General features: G+C 42.5%; 1 protein-coding gene across 1 annotated transcript in view; it reads right to left on the reverse strand.

Moving 5' to 3' along the window:
• The window catches only part of LOC124619376 (5-oxoprolinase), a 204989-nt gene extending 193346 nt beyond the window's left edge, over positions 1–11643 (reverse strand). Inside the window, exon 1 of the mRNA XM_047145702.1 lies at positions 11576–11643. The gene's annotated coding sequence lies outside the window, so the exon portion shown is untranslated. The remainder of the gene's footprint in view (positions 1–11575) is intronic.
• Between the last annotated feature and the right edge of the window lie 4720 nt (positions 11644–16363).

The raw sequence follows: 16363 nt of genomic DNA on the forward strand, positions 1-16363 counted from the left end.
GCACCTCCCCTGATGGGCTCTGAATAAGGCTGACTGAGACTCGTTCCCCCCCATTGCCACTATTGAGCCTCTTTCTCATGACGCCATTGATGTGGTGGTTCACATGATCATGACCAGCATTGTTTCTGCCACAGAATCTGCAATTTCCTGTTCTTCTGGGTCTCCTTTGCTGAGGACTGTGCGTTGGTGGTCACCCGAGATTGCTGAGGCGATTAGAGATTGCAGGTGTGCCCTCCAGCGTCATAAGCAGCCCCCATCGATGGAACACCTCATTGCCTTTAAATGGCTCCATGCCCGAGCCCACCGCCTTATTTGCCATCGGAAGCAGGAGTGTTGGGAAAGGTATGTCTCCACCATTCAGAATGGTGCATGGCACGTACTCAGCCATCGACCTTTCGGTCTGCAGCCCTAGTGACCACTTTTCGATCTTTCTGTCACTGCCACAGTGTCAATCTTCTGGGCACCTCCCCTGATGGGCTCTGAATAAGGCTGACTGAGACTCGTTCCCCCCCATTGCCACTATTGAGCCTCTTTCTCATGACGCCATTGATGTGGTGGTTCACATGATCATGACCAGCATTGTTTCTGCCACAGAATCTGCAATTTCCTGTTCTTCTGGGTCTCCTTTGCTGAGGACTGTGCGTTGGTGGTCACCCGAGATTGCTGAGGCGATTAGAGATTGCAGGTGTGCCCTCCAGCGTCATAAGCAGCCCCCATCGATGGAACACCTCATTGCCTTTAAATGGCTCCATGCCCGAGCCCACCGCCTTATTTGCCATCGGAAGCAGGAGTGTTGGGAAAGGTATGTCTCCACCATTGGCATCCGTACTTCTCCATTGCAGGTTTGTACCAAGTTTAGGCAGCTCTATGGATATCAGACCTCCATCAGCGTCCCTGGGCTTTCTCTGAATGGAGCAGTCTGTACTGAATCAGACACAATTGCAGAACTCTTAGCAGAGCATTTTGCTCAGAGTTCCGCTTCTACGAATTACCTGCTGGACTCCCTGAAAGAGCAGTTGGAATGTCGGAGCCTTTCATTCCATACATGTCAATCTGAATCGTACAATGCTCCAATTAGTGAGTGAGAATTTCAAATTGCCCTAGCCACATGCCCTGATACGGCTCCCGGGCTGGATCACATCCACATCAGGTGCTCAAACACCGCTTGATGGACTGCCAGTAACACCTCCGAGAACTTTTCAAATGGATTGAGTGTGAGTTCTCGTCTCAATGGCGCGATAGCATTATCATACCAGTGTAGAAGCCTGGCAGGAACCCACTAGACGTGGACAGCTATGGCCCCTTAGCCTCATCTGCAAGTTGCTCGAATGCATGGTGAGCCGGAGGCTGAGTTGGTTACTTGAGCCTTTGGGCCTTCTGGCTCCATGTCAGGGTGTGTTCTGTAAGGACCGCTCTGCCACCGATAATCCAGTCTGCCTGGAGTCTGCCATCCATACGCATTTGTGTGCCGTTAGCACCTGGTTACTGTCTTTTTTTGACATGTGGAAGGCATACAATACAACATGACGACATCACATCCTCACCACGCTTCATGGGTGGGGTCTTAGGGGCCCACTCCCTAGTTGTATTCAAAATTGATTCTTGCTTCATTCCCTCTGCATGCAATTTGATTCCTCCCATAGTTCCTCCTGAGTCCATTAGAGTGGGGTCCCGCAAGGCTCTGTCTTGAGTGTCTGCCTGTTTTTAGTTGCTATGAGTGGGCTAGCTGTAGCTCTGGGAACGGCTGTATTGGTTTCTTTGTATGCTGATGACTTTTGCTGTACTATAGCTCCACTGGCATTGCGGTTGCTGAATGGCAACTAAAGGGCGCTATCTGCAGGGTGCAGTCTTGGGCCATCACGCACAGCTTCCAATTCTTGGCCACCAAGACTTGTGTCATGAATTTCTGCGTGCGTCGTACTGTTCACCCTGAGCTGTGGCTTTATCTTGATGGCGAACCTATTGCCGTAGTGGAGACACATCGGTTTTTGGGCTTGCTTTTTGATACCCAGTTGGCTTGGCTCCCTCATATTCAGTAGCTTAAACAGGGTGTATATGACCCGGGACAACCAGGAAATCCGGGAAAAACCTGGAAATTTTTTCATCCGGGAGAAAACCGGGGAAAACCCGGGAATTTTTCGGAAATTCGGGAATTTTTCATTGTTTTACCTTTCAGTTAAATTTTTATAATTTGATTGCAGAATTGATTCTCTAGTAAAGAATGTTATTGTATCCTGCTACTGGACAATGATACTGCAGCAATAAAATATAAACGAGAGGGAAAAAAATAAAACTTTAGTGGCAAAGGAAATGTGCAATTTACAACAACAAAACATCGTGCACTCACAAGCGTCTGCAAATAGCAAAAATATGACAAAGGCCGTAGGGCGCAGACTGTAATTCTTCGTAACAATAAACTGATTGCTATGACCATGACGTCACAACTGTTCACATTAGGTTCGTTTGACCAATTGCCAGCGGTCTGTTGCGCATGCGCATTTGACTCGCGTATAAGCAGTACCTTCTCCCGCTACTTGAAGTTTGGCTGTTAGCTGTATCGGTAGTAACAGCAAGCAGCCAGTTGCAAACGAGAAAAATTTTTTCTGTGTGCCCTAGCTGCCAGTTCACGCTTGCACAGAGTTATCTGAGTTGTAGTGTGGAGGGGGTTAACCTCCTCATTACCCGTGTTTACTTTAAGTGATTTCGCTGCTTCTCTTAGTGTACAGCTCCCACGTCAAATGAAAACAAAATGGATTTCTGTGGCCAGGAGATATCAAGTGAATTAAAATACATTCACATAATTACGGAGGATAAAAATATATTATTAATTTCAGTTTTCTGATATTATTTTATTTCTAAATTAGGAGCAGTCAAGCATTAATCGCCTTGCAGAACAGTGAAGTTATTTTTGCAAGTTTCCTAAAGAAATTTGGCTTTATTTATCTTTCCGCTGAGGCAATCATTTTATTTGAAACGAAGTGTTTCATTCTACAGTATTGGCTAGTTCCAACTGTTCGCTGAATTTCAAGTGCATGTTATCATCTTCTGCCATATATAGTATTATGCCATAATAAAGAACCAAAAATGAGATTGTAGAGTACTGGTACTCCAAGAAAATTTACATCCCAAAAACCACACTGAAAAGCTTAATATCAGATGGGACTTACTTTATTGTGAATCTGGAAAAAGCCAGTTTGCACTTCAAGCCGAATTATGCATTTTAGTATGGTTTACGAAATTCCGATGCTCTTTGGAGTATCCTCTGATGCCCTGTTTCTTTTATGGTATAGTGTAAGCTCTGTTAGTGCTTTATAGACACGAACATGTGGTCTTCCTACACCACTGCAGCTGCTCACGTGCAATAATGCCTGTTTTCTGGCAACTGGTAAATCGAACCTATTGCTAAGAGACTGCGGATAGTATTGCGAACGGCGGTTAGAAAAGCGTTACTTTCAAAGTAAATTTCTTTTTACGCAAGATGAATTATGTTACGTGTGAGAAAGTGGGATGGATATATAAATCACAGAGCATTCAAAACTGAACAGTTTGAGGACCAGCCACTTACAAGTATTTCGAGCCGAGACATGTATGTCATAATTTTAAATTTACTGGCACTTTTGTTTGATGTATCTTAAAGTATAACACACACAAAGAAAGATCAATATTACATGTGAAAGCTTAGCGTCTGTTGTAGCGTGTTAATCTTAGAGACCAATATTATATGTGAAAGCTTAGCTTTTCTTGTAGATATACGGTACTGTGTACATTGATGTAAACCGTTAACTTTTCCTGTTGCGTGTTCGTGCTATGTAACCAGAGATCTTGCTATTGGCTGACTATAACAGATGCCCTATGCTCTGAATAGCTGCTGTCTTCGGCTGGCGAGATCTCGTGGCTTGAGATATGACTCGCTTACAAAAGGACATCGCAACCTCGGTTTCAACGCTGCGGAAACTAACGCCCTGTGTTTGGTGCAATTCGAATTTATACTTTCGTAATACGAAAATATGTTGCTGCAAATCAAAGGTCTTTCCAAAACTTCTCTCCTTTTTTATTAAAAGTCTCTCCAAAACTTCTCTGCGCCGTCTTTTCTTTTTTTTTTCGGGAAGTTCTACGTGATTGTATAAAATGTTAACCATTCAAAGGATTGATAATTTTTCCAGTTCCGAGGGAAAATCTACGGAAAACCTTCTGTCACTTAGTACAGAAAAAGTGTATTTTCGCCCGGGAAAAAGCATATTTTGTAAATGGGATATCCGGGACAAATCCAGGAATAATCCGGGAATTTTTTTTCCTTGTCCCCGTATACACCCTGTTAAATGAACGTGCTGGCACCATCTTAATGCTCTTCGCTGCTTGAGTCACACCAGATGGGGTGCCGATCGATCTACCTTTCTATGACTGTATCAGGCATTGATTCAGTCCCATTTCAATTATGGGAGCCTGGCTTGTGGTTCGGCATCGCCTTCCATGATGCGGTTGCTTGACCCCATATTTTACTGCGGGATCCATTTCACATCTGGTGCTTTCTGCACAAGCCCTGTAAACAGCCTACTTGTGGAAACTGGCATCCCTCCATTGTGGATCTGGCACCAACGACTACTGGCTGTTTATGCTGCAAGTGTTTATAGCTTGCCCGGGCATCCAAACTACCATCTCCTGTTCCCCAACTAGGTCCTCCATCTTCCAGAATGGTGGCCCCCGTTGGGGTGTACAATCGCGGTTTGTGTCCAGGCTCTTCTCTCTGGGCTTGATTTTTTCCCTCTCCCACCTCTTTTCTGGGCCCATACACATATACCCCCATGGTGTGCCCCCCGCCCATGCCTTCGGCTGGATTTGGCACAAGGCACAAAAGACTCAGTCCCTCCTGAGGCCCTCCGCTGACGCTTTCTTTCCATCCTTGCCGCGTGTCCATGCTCTGCCGTAGTCTATACCGACGGTTTGATGGTTGCTGGTCAAGCTGGGTATGCTTTTACTTTGGGGAGCAGTCTGAACAATGTTCATTACTGGGTGGCTGCAGTGTTTTCGCTGCAGAGCTCGCCGCCATCTCTTACACCCTAGAGTATCTGCTCCTGCTCAGGTGAGTTCTTCATTACCTGTAGTGACTTCCTGAGCGGTTCACGAGCTATTGGCCAGTGTTTTCCTTGCTCTCGTTTGGCGGTGGCTATCCAGGTGTCCCTGCATACTCTTGCCTGTTGTGGCCACTCCGTGGTCTTTGGTTGGACCCCGGGTTGTGTTGGAATCCTGGGTAATGGACGTGTTGACATGCTGGCCAAACATACAGTTGGTGCACCGGGCCTGGAGACTGGCCTTTCGGAGTGTGATCGCCAGTCAGTTGCGCAGCAGAAGGTCATTGGTACCTGGAGTGATGAATGGGGCAGCCTGCCTTCACCCAACAAACTTGGGTTCGTCAAGGAGACTACCGGAGTGTGGCGCTCCTCCTTGCGGGCCTCTCGCAAGGACTCCGATGTACTCTGCCAGCTATGCACTGGCCACACCTGGCTGACGCACGGTTATTTATTGCACCGTGAGGACCCACCTCTCTGTCGCTGTAGTTCAGCGTTGACAGTGCTCCACATTTTGTTGGACTGTCCACTTTTAACTGTGCTCTGGCAGATGTTTGTGCTGCCTGATACGCTCCCTGCACTTTTAACAGATGACTCTGCAATGGCTGGCCTAGTTTTGAGTTTTATTCAAGCTGGGGTCTTTTATCACTCGATCTGAGGGTTTGTCTCTTTCATGCGTTGTGTCTGGCCCTTGGCCTACTGTTTTAGATTGGGATTTTTAGTGTATGTCTAGGTGGTTGGCTTTTTTTTTTTTTTTTTTATGGTCGGCCAACCACTGTAACATACTGTGTGCTTTTAATTTCTTTTGTGAAGTATTTGTTTGTGTCTTTCTTGTTCTATGTCATCCCTTGTCATCTCCGTTGTGTGTTTTTATTCCTTGTGGGTGTTTCACGGTTGTGAAAAAAGGGACTGATGGCCTTTGTTGTCTGGTCCCTTCAACCCCCACAAACCAACCAACCATGAAAACAAGATTAGACTAGTTACAGAATTCCCGTGAATGATTTTACTTTGCTGTGGAGCCACAGTCATAAAAAAACTTTTTGAAAGGTGTAACCGCCATTTGACCTAACAACAGGTTGTATTCCACAATCTAGATTTCTGCTTTAAGGATATTTTCAAGTGTTATAACTGTCAAAAATCATTAGACTTGAGTAGAACACAGGTCACTGTCAAAATACACTCCTGGAAATTGAAATAAGAACACCGTGAATTCATTGTCCCAGGAAGGGGAAACTTTATTGACACATTCCTGGGGTCAGATACATCACATGATCACACTGACAGAACCACAGGCACATAGACACAGGTAACAGAGCATGCACAATGTCGGCACTAGTACAGTGCATATCCACCTTTCGCAGCAATGCAGGCTGTTATTCTCCCATAGAGACGATTGTAGAGATGCTGGATGTAGTCCTGTGGAACGGCTTGCCATGCCATTTCCACCTGGCGCCTCAGTTGGACCAGCGTTCGTGCTGGACGTGCAGACCGCGTGAGACGACGCTTCATCCAGTCCCAAACATGCTCAATGGGGGACAGATCCGGAGATCTTGCTGGCCAGGGTAGTTGACTTACACCTTCTAGAGCACGTTGGGTGGCACGGGATACATGCGGACGTGCATTGTCCTGTTGGAACAGCAAGTTCCCTTGCCGGTCTAGGAATGGTAGAACGATGGGTTCGATGACGGTTTGGATGTACCGTGCACTATTCAGTGTCCCCTCGACGATCACCAGTGATGTACGGCCAGTGTAGGAGATCGCTCCCCACACCATGATGCCGGGTGTTGGCCCTGTGTGCCTCAGTCGTATGCAGTCCTGATTGTGGCGCTCACCTGCACGGCGCCAAACGCGCATACGACCATCATTGGCACCAAGGCAGAAGCGACTCTCATCGCTGAAGACGACACGTCTCCATTCGTCCCTCCATTCACGCCTGTCGCGACACCATTGGAGGCGGGCTGCACGATGTTGGGGCGTGAGCGGAAGACGGCCTAACGGTGTGCGGGACCGTAGCCCAGCTTCATGGAGACGGTTGCGAATGGTCCTCGCCGATACCCCAGGAGCCACAGTGTCCCTAATTTGCTGGGAAGTGGCGGTGCGGTCCCCTACGGCACTGCGTAGGATCCTACGGTCTTGGCGTGCATCCGTACGTCGCTGCGGTCCGGTCCCAGGTCGACGGGCACGTGCACCTTCCGCCGACCACTGGCGACAACATCGATGTACTGTGGAGACCTCACCCCCCACGTGTTGAGCAATTCGGCGGTACGTCCACCCGGCCTCCCGCATGCCCACTATACGCCCTCGCTCAAAGTCCGTCAACTGCACATATGGTTCACGTCCACGCTGTCGCGGCATGCTACCAGTGTTAAAGACTGTGATGGAGCTCCGTATGCCACGGCAAACTGGCTGACACTGACGGCGGCGGTGCACAAATGCTGCGCAGCTAGCGCCATTCGACGGCCAACACCGCGGTTCCTGGTGTGTCCGCTGTGCCGTGCGTGTGATCATTGCTTGTACAGCCCTCTCGCAGTGTCCAGAGCAAGTATGGTGGGTCTGACACACCGGTGTCAATGTGTTCTTTTTTCCATTTCCAGGAGTGTATTTATCTTCTTTTACACAAACCAATTTTGTCAAAATTAAATGTGAGAACATTTGTGTAATAGGCTAATTTATTGGCAGTTAGCATGACTTATTCACTAGATATGTTTGTGGAATAAAACAGATGACGAATCACAGGTTAAAACCTGTGACTAGTATTCTACTGAAGTCTAGTGATTTATTGTACTTAACAACACTTGAAAATGGCCTAAGGCTGAAATCTAGTCAAATAACGGTTATATCTTTCAAATATTTTCCCCATGCTCTGTACGTGAATGAATAGAAAGTGTGTTGACACATACTACTCTGAGAGAGCAATGTGTATACCTATGTATACCCCACCAGTGAGTGATGCTCATGAGTGAAAGAACAATAAAATAAATGATTATCTGACAGAGTACAACTATTGTGTGGATTAATTATCCTCCGTGCATATGGAGAACCAGGCCATGGGATGACACTTCTCTTCAAGGTGGGATGGCACCCCCAATAACTTTGGAAGAAGAAATAGCTGTGCAAGTGCGATGTAGAAGCTCTGTGAATTGCCAGCCTATGTTGGAGAAGTGTGTTATTGCAACAATAAATTCTAATGTTGGATAACTGTGTTATTGCAACAATAAATTCTAATGTTGGAGAAGTGTGTTATTGCAAGAATAAATTCTGGAAGATATGACAATGCCTGTAATCTGTGTAAAATAAATTATTTAATTGTCATTCTAAACTCTCATTTTGAATTTTGAACTTGTTAGTAGTGTTTCTTAGTTTCATATGTGCCACTGGCACCTCTTCTTAGCAGGTCCTGCAGCCTGTAGCCAGGCGGGCCAGCATATTGTCCTCAAAAATTCTGCTGGCAGGGCCACAGTGCTGCTGAGATGACATGATGAATGCGACTGGCCTGGTGCAGGGGATCATTGTGTTATTTCATGGCACATTGCCTGGACCTTTCTATGTGACTGGAAACGATGCCTTGTCAGAATAGGACTGGGGCAAGCCAGTATAGATACAGTGTCTGTCATCAACTGCTGCCTACACCGAGAATGCCCCCACACCAGCTGCTCCCTCGACTAGCTGCTGGACTGTGAAATGCTGCTAGAACGGATGCTGCCAAGGTCTGAACTGGTGGAGACGGGGGGCGGGGGGGGGGGGGGGGGGGGCCCTCCTGCAAGCTGACATCGAGTGACTCCTGGGAATTTTTGAGGTGTTTCTGGTTCGCAGCCTGCACCTAAGTGCCATGTCCGTTACTGCCAGCTAGCTCATCCAGTGCTGGGGTGGGCACATTACACCAGCAACTGACACATTGTCAGTAGGTTATGGTTACCATGTGAGGCTACCGCACTGTTGTGCTTTGCTGAGAGCATATAGTACTGCCATGGTCACATGCTGCCATAAGTTAGTAAGGGTTGGCACTGCATCATGGGGTCAACAACACCCCCACAGAGCTGTCCACGGCAGCTGTGTGAATCCTGGTGAATAAAACATGTTGTTATTACCACTGCTCCTATGATTTCATGACAGCCGAGGAACTGGTTCTGCGCATCTGCCACCCATCCAACTGTTTTTTGTATGCCATTGCCTTCCAGAGCACATACACTGAAGAGTTAAGAAAACTTATACACCTGCCTAATATCGTGTAGGCCCTCTGCGAGCACGCAGAAGTGCCACAACATGATGGGGCATGGACTCAACTCTAATGTCTGAAGTAGTGTTGGAGGGAACAGACACCATGAATCCTACAAGGCTGTCCATAAATCCGTAAGAGTATGAGGGGGGTGGGGGGGGGGTGGAGATCTCTTCTGAACAGGGCGTTGCAAGGCATCCCAGATATGCTCAATAATGTTTATGCCTGGGGAGTTTGGTGGCCAGCAGAAGTGTTTAAACTCAGAAGAATGTTCCTGGAGCCATTCTGTAGCAATTCCGGACATGTGGGGTGTTGCATTGTCCTGCTGGAATTGCCAAAGTCCATCAGAATTCACAACGACCTTTAACAGATGCAGGTGATCAGACAGGATGCTTACATGTGTGTCACCTGTCAGAGTCATTTCTCGACGTATCAGGGGTCTCATATCACTCCAACTACACATGCCCCACACCATTAGAGAGCTTCCAACAGCTGTAACAGTCCCCTGCTGACATACTGGGTCCATGGATTCATGAGGTTGTTTCCATACCCCTAAACGTCCATCCACTTGATACAATGTTTCCAGTCATCAACAGTCCAATGTTGGCGTTGATGGGCTCAGTCAAGGTATAAAGCATTGTGTCATGCAGTCATCAAGGTACACAAGTGGGTCTTCGGCTTCAAAAGCCCAAATCGATGATGTTTAGTTGAATGGTTCGCACATTGACACTTGCTGATGGGCCAGCATTGAAATCTGCAGCAATTTGCAGAACTTAATGCTTAAAATTCAGGTATTTGTGGATGGCATGATATGGTTATATCATCAAGAGATAAAATAGCGCATGTTGGGAAAAAAACTCATCCTTTGAATCTCTGTCATAGGGAGAAAACTGTATAACTGCTTTTCCAGGTGTAGCAGCAACATCAGGAGAGCTGAATAAAAAAGGAAAAGAAAAAAATAGGATAAAGGAACCCATGTAAGGAGCCTGTCTTGAGTTGCAAGAATGGATATCCAAATGCTTTCCCTCCACCTCTACTACTAACTGGGAGTGGGTGGTTGCACCTGATGAGGAAAATGTATCCAAAGCAGAATTAAACAGCTCCAGAAACATGCAACTTATTGAAATATCAGCTTATACAATACTGAGGTCAAAAATTGAAAGAAAAAGCTCCCAAAGTTATTTGGATCTCAGTCAGAAGTGAATATTTTGATATTGTGAATAAATCAGTGTCTCTTTCAGTGCCCTGCTCATTGTTCTACTGGAGCATGTCTGGATTATCGACATTGAAGAACATAAAATGTGACTATGTGTCTTGCCTCCTTGATATGGACAGCAAGATGAGGGTGTGCCTGTCAAGAGTTTGTCCACACATAGATCTGCTTTGCAAAAACTGCCAGGGAGAAGTATCTCACCAGTTTTAAATCTTCTTATATTTATTATGTTAATGTTTATTTTTTATGTTCTTGCTTATGAATTGTAAGTTCCTTTTATGTCCATATGTTTTTATTCAAGAGTCTTACGTACTTAATTTTTTGAGATTTATGTCTCTTAATAGTCCCATAAGAACAAAATATGTATTCTATGTGCTTTATGTTTTTGCTGTTAAGAGTAATAAGTTTCTTTAATTGCATGCCTTATGTTTATATTCATGTTATGTAATCAATTTGTAACATTTGTGTCACACTCTTGGTCCATATTTAAAAAATTGTATGTTCTTTATATGTTTGGTTTTTACATTTAGGAAAAAAATTACATGTAGGGTTATTGCGGAAGTTTGAAATGTACTTGGTGTGTCCCAAAGGAAAAAAAAAAGATTGAGAAATGTGGGTCTATGTTCATTCTGAACCCGGGAAGCTATGCACTATGATGCACAACCTACAGTTTGAAGAAATTATGCATGCTCAGATAAGATTTTATGCTTACACTGTTAGAAATGTAAGTGTACATCCATAGTTGAACACAAAAATAGCACCATGTGGACGCACATTAAGCATATTCGTTTGGTCAATCTCCACAAAATAAGGCAGCTATATAGTTCAATGAACATCAATAACTTTCATGCTGTTAATGACAACATCTTCAAAGCTGCATTACACATGTATAGATAAGGGAAATTAGTAAGTGAGAAAGAAAGCGTTTTGATTGAACTTAGCAGGGAAAATATTGAGCCTTCAGATTCAAAGCAGAAGAAGGAGAAAATGTAGTAAAATTACCTGATATGATTGACACATCTACTCCAAGGAAACTGTAAGTTTTAAAACACTTACAAGCAGGTCTGAAAGCCACATTACCTGCTGTTAACTGTAACGCAGATCATCGATGGACTGGTCTCTGTATTTCTGCATCAAGAAGGCAATGAAGTAAACAGCCTCGGAGAAGGTTGTTCTCTACAAAAAAGAGGAGAAAAATAGTATAGAAGAATCACTTCAAGAAACCATTCACAGCTGAAGCACAAGTCATTACTTTAGAAGTGGATTAAAAACAGCAATAAAACATTTGTTTGCAATGATTGGCTCTGAGCACTATGGGACTCAACTGCTGAGGTCATTAGTCCCCTAGAACTTAGAACTAGTTAAACCTAACGAACCTAAGGACATCACAAACATCCATGCCCGAGGCAGGATTCGAACCTGCGACCGTAGCGGTCTTGCGGTTCCAGACTGCAGCGCCTTTAACCGCACGGCCACTTCGGTCGGCCGTTTGCAATGATTACCAGTTTGGTCAGAATGTGTCCATCTTCAGACTATTTCTACCATGATGGTAAGCGGTGGCAGTTAATGGAACAGTTGTTATGACTTGACAAATGTTAATTGCAGTTAATGTTCATTGAGTTATAATACCTGCTCTGTTCATCACCACCATCTCCCATCATGGTACAAATGGTCTGGAGATGGTCACATTCTGACCAAAACTAATAGCCATTGTGAATGAATGTTTTGTTGTGACTGAGACTGTTTTCAATCGATTTTTGAAGTACTTTTACCCAGACCTCCGTTTTTCCATGAGAATTGTTCTTAAAAATTACAAGTCCTTACTGTTTCTCTGTTACAAGATAGTCAATAGAGACTGACTTTTACACAATTATAGATACAACAAGTGAAAAATAAAGAAGAAGTCAATGAAAAGAATTGTATATGTTACGTAAGACAGTACATAATTGTTCAATCTTATGATATGTTACATCCAAATGTATTTAACAGTTCTAGGAAGGTTTTTTATTGTGACTAAGAAGATTTGGAAACTGCAAAATGATCATGTCAGAGGAAATTGTCTCAGAGACTCCATAAACATGGACTTGTTATCAAATTTACATTTTATTTCTGAAAGGAGAACCTTATAAACTTTTTGCCAATGTACTGCACACTGCAACATTGTCAGATTTTTGAGTATGTAATACAATAAGTGATAGTCTTCCTTTTTGCAGTTGCATTTAATTTCAGTGTGTTTATATGTTCTTCCAATGATATTACAGTGTAGTGGTAGGCTGGAAGAATTTTCCTTTTTTATTTATTTGGCCTACAGCACGAGAACACTGTTTAGCTGTTACCAGTCACAAATAAAATATGAAATTTCTTTAACTTAGACATGAATATATTTCTTTAAAATGACTAAAAGTTGATTCCCATAACTGGGCAAACAAAGAGAAGCTTAGTTTTCAAACACAGAAGTACTGATTGAAGTTTGTGAAATCACTATTCTTTAAGGTATAAATGATTTTGTAAGTACAAACAGACAAATGTTTTTCAGTTTTGACGACTCTTTGAAACTTCCTGGTAGATTAAAACTGTGTGCCAGACTGAGACTCAAACTCAGGACCTTTGCCTTTCATGGGCAAGTGCTCTACCAACTGCGCTATCTAAGCACCACTCACAACCCATCCTCACAGCTCCAATTCTACCAGTACCTCATCTCCTCCCTTCCAAATTTCTTGAAGCTCTCAGTTGGCAGAGCACTTGACCGAGAAAGGCAAAGGTCCGGAGTTCGATTCTCAGTCCAGCGCACACTTTTAATCTGCAACGAAGTTTCATATCAGTGCACACTCTGCTGCAGGGTGAAAATCTCATTCTTGACCACTCTTTATTATTTCTGAATTTGATAACACATTTTGGCTAACTCATGTCATTAGACCTCTCATAAGGAAATGTATAAACAGGAGGTATACAATTCTTTGCACATATTACAAAAATATTTTTCTTAAGAAAAGAAAAATAACCAAGGGATGCACGTTATTTCAGTAGATGACAAACTAATAACTGCTCACAATTAATAGGGACAAACATGGTAATATAACTGGGTAATACAACCAAGCACTTTAAAACACCAATACATCATATATTCTCAAACAGTACATACTTGTACAAAGTGTAGGTGCATATTGGCTGTGACACAATTATTGGTAGGAAGGTAAATTATTCAGCTACCATCAGGTGCTTCTCAGTACACAGTAACAATGCACTCCATGTGACAGATGACTGACAAGTGCAAACATGAAAAAAATTTAAATTAGATTACAATATAATTTCAATTTTTTATTTTAATGTATTTGTACCCTGTTAATTCGTAGTTTATGATCTATTGAAATAATGTGAATTCCATGGTCATTTTTCTTTTCTTACAAAAAATATTTTTTTGTGTATGCAAAGATTACTCTTTTTGTCTCATGAAAGATTTAATGATGGCAGTTAGTGCAAATAGCTTACCAAAATTAGAATTAATAAAGTGAGTATAAGAGTGCAAAAAATTTGTGTATATGTGCATGGTTATGGTCACTGACTTATACAAAGGTGTGCTGTCTGCTATTTTTATTTTATAAGTAACCATTGAAAGACAGTGACTGCACCCAGTCTACAGTTATGTGGTTAGGTTTTAAAACTGCTTTTGGGGATTCAGTTGCAACGAGTCATAGAATAATATTTATTCATTTATTTATTCATCCATAAACAAATTTCTTTGTATGGATGTCATCATTACACACACAATTTATCATTGAATTACATAATGCAGAAGAACCTGCTTCAATCAAAAGAAATAGATCACACGACTCCTCAAATACTTGTATGGGTAAATTACAATCTAGAATGTCCACCTTATAATTGATTAACCTGATTATTTATTTATGCCAATTTTATGCTGCATGAAGTCTATAATCAAGTAAAAACTATTTTTTAATAAATATTATTTAAGGAATGCTTTAAATTTACTGAGTTCCTCTATGTCTTTGATTTCTTTTGGCAATTTATTGTATATCTTGACACGTTGGCAAAACATAGTGGTTTGGGTTTTGGTTTTATTCATTCTCTCTACTGTTTCTGATTTGGTTATCATGTATGCAGCTGTTTGCTAAATATTGCTCAGTATTTTTGTGAATAAAAACTGTAGTGTGCAAGATATATTCACTTGGGATTGTCAGAATACCCCATTTTTTAAATAGCTCACTGCAGTGTGCTCTTTTGTGACTCTTGCTCATTATTCTGATAGCTCGTTATTGCAATCTGAACACATATTTCACATTTTGGGCATTTGCACCCCGGAATGTTATGCCGTAACTTATTATAGAATGTATGTGTGCAAAGTATGTCATTGTCTGGCATGAACTATTGCACACAGTGACTATTATTCGTAAGGCATAGCATGCTGTGCTAATTTTTTTCCAAAGCATCCTAATATGTTCATCTTATTTTAATTGTTGATCAACATACGTACCCAAAAATTTTGTGCTGGCTGCACACACTATAGTTTCATTTTGAACTTTAAGTTTTGTCATATTTGGTTTTTTCTTTATATAGAAGTTTATGTTACTAGTCTTTTTCACATTAAGGGTTACTTTGTTGTTATTTGACCAGTTGTGAACTACCATAACTGCCTTTTCAGCTTTTACATGTAACCTTTCTGTTGTCCTGTCTGTAATTGCCGTCATCAGCAAATAACACTGTTTACCCTTGCGTTACCCACTGTGGAAAGTCATTAATGTAAATAAGAAATAGTACTGGGCCTAGCACACCCCTTGAGGTACTCCAATGTTCAAATATTCTTCATCTGAAAGATGTTTAACTAAATAATTTGAACTACTTGAAATTTGAGATATCTCCACCCTCTACACTCTATCCACAAGGTAAGATCTAAACCATTTATTTACAACCCCCCTGATTCCTAGAGCTTCAAGTTTACCTAGTGGTATTTCATGGTCAACTGTATCAAATGCTTTACTGAGATCTAGGAAAACGCCTGTTACTTGTTCTCCTTTATCTAGGGCTTCTAGAACTACTCATGTAAATTTTTCTATAGCTGCTTCTGTTCCCTTTCCAGTCCTGAAACCAAACAGTTCTTTGCATAGGAGTTGGTATTTATTTAAGTAGTCCATAAGTCTGTTTTTCATAATAGTTTCCATTATTTTTGAAAAAGAAGACAGCAATGAAACTGGTGTGTAATTCTCTATATTTTCTGTATCACCTTTTTTGTATATGGGAAGAATTTTTGCGTGCTCTAGATAATTAGGGAAGCAACCTGATGAGAACGACTCATTTATAATGTCTGGTAAGGGTTCTTTTATGCTGCTAATGCAATCTTTTAGTATACACATTGGAGCTTCATCTAAACCTGTGGATGATATTTGGATACCGTTGCCATGAATTACACTCTTTATTGATATGAAAACACATACAGAAATAAGAGAACGCACGAGACCATAGTGCTCGACACAAGAAAATAACAGGAATGCAAAGACGGAGACAATCATTTCCCTCAAGAGCCAAAGTAGTCATTGTTATGTTGTTTCTAATATTGATTTGGTGTCGACATTGATTTTGGTGATTGATGTCACCGTGGAAACACCCCCTTCAGTACAGAGCACCACGGAGTGAGTAGAACTGGATTACCAGTCAGGCACACAATCTTGAAGAAATGCTGCAAGTTGAAGATTTCTGCTATAGCGGGAGCAGGGCAGGTTATTGTTGGTGATGCTTGAAGCAGGGGAACAGACATTGAACCTTGCAGTTGAGGTAGTATTACTGTGTGACACCACAAAAATGAAGCAGTTGAAAGATCCACAGATCATCAAGAAAGCTTATTGTCCTCTTGCT

Source organism: Schistocerca americana, chromosome 6, assembly GCF_021461395.2.
Source record: "Schistocerca americana isolate TAMUIC-IGC-003095 chromosome 6, iqSchAmer2.1, whole genome shotgun sequence".
In the NCBI taxonomy this organism is placed as follows: Eukaryota; Metazoa; Arthropoda; class Insecta; order Orthoptera; family Acrididae; genus Schistocerca; species Schistocerca americana.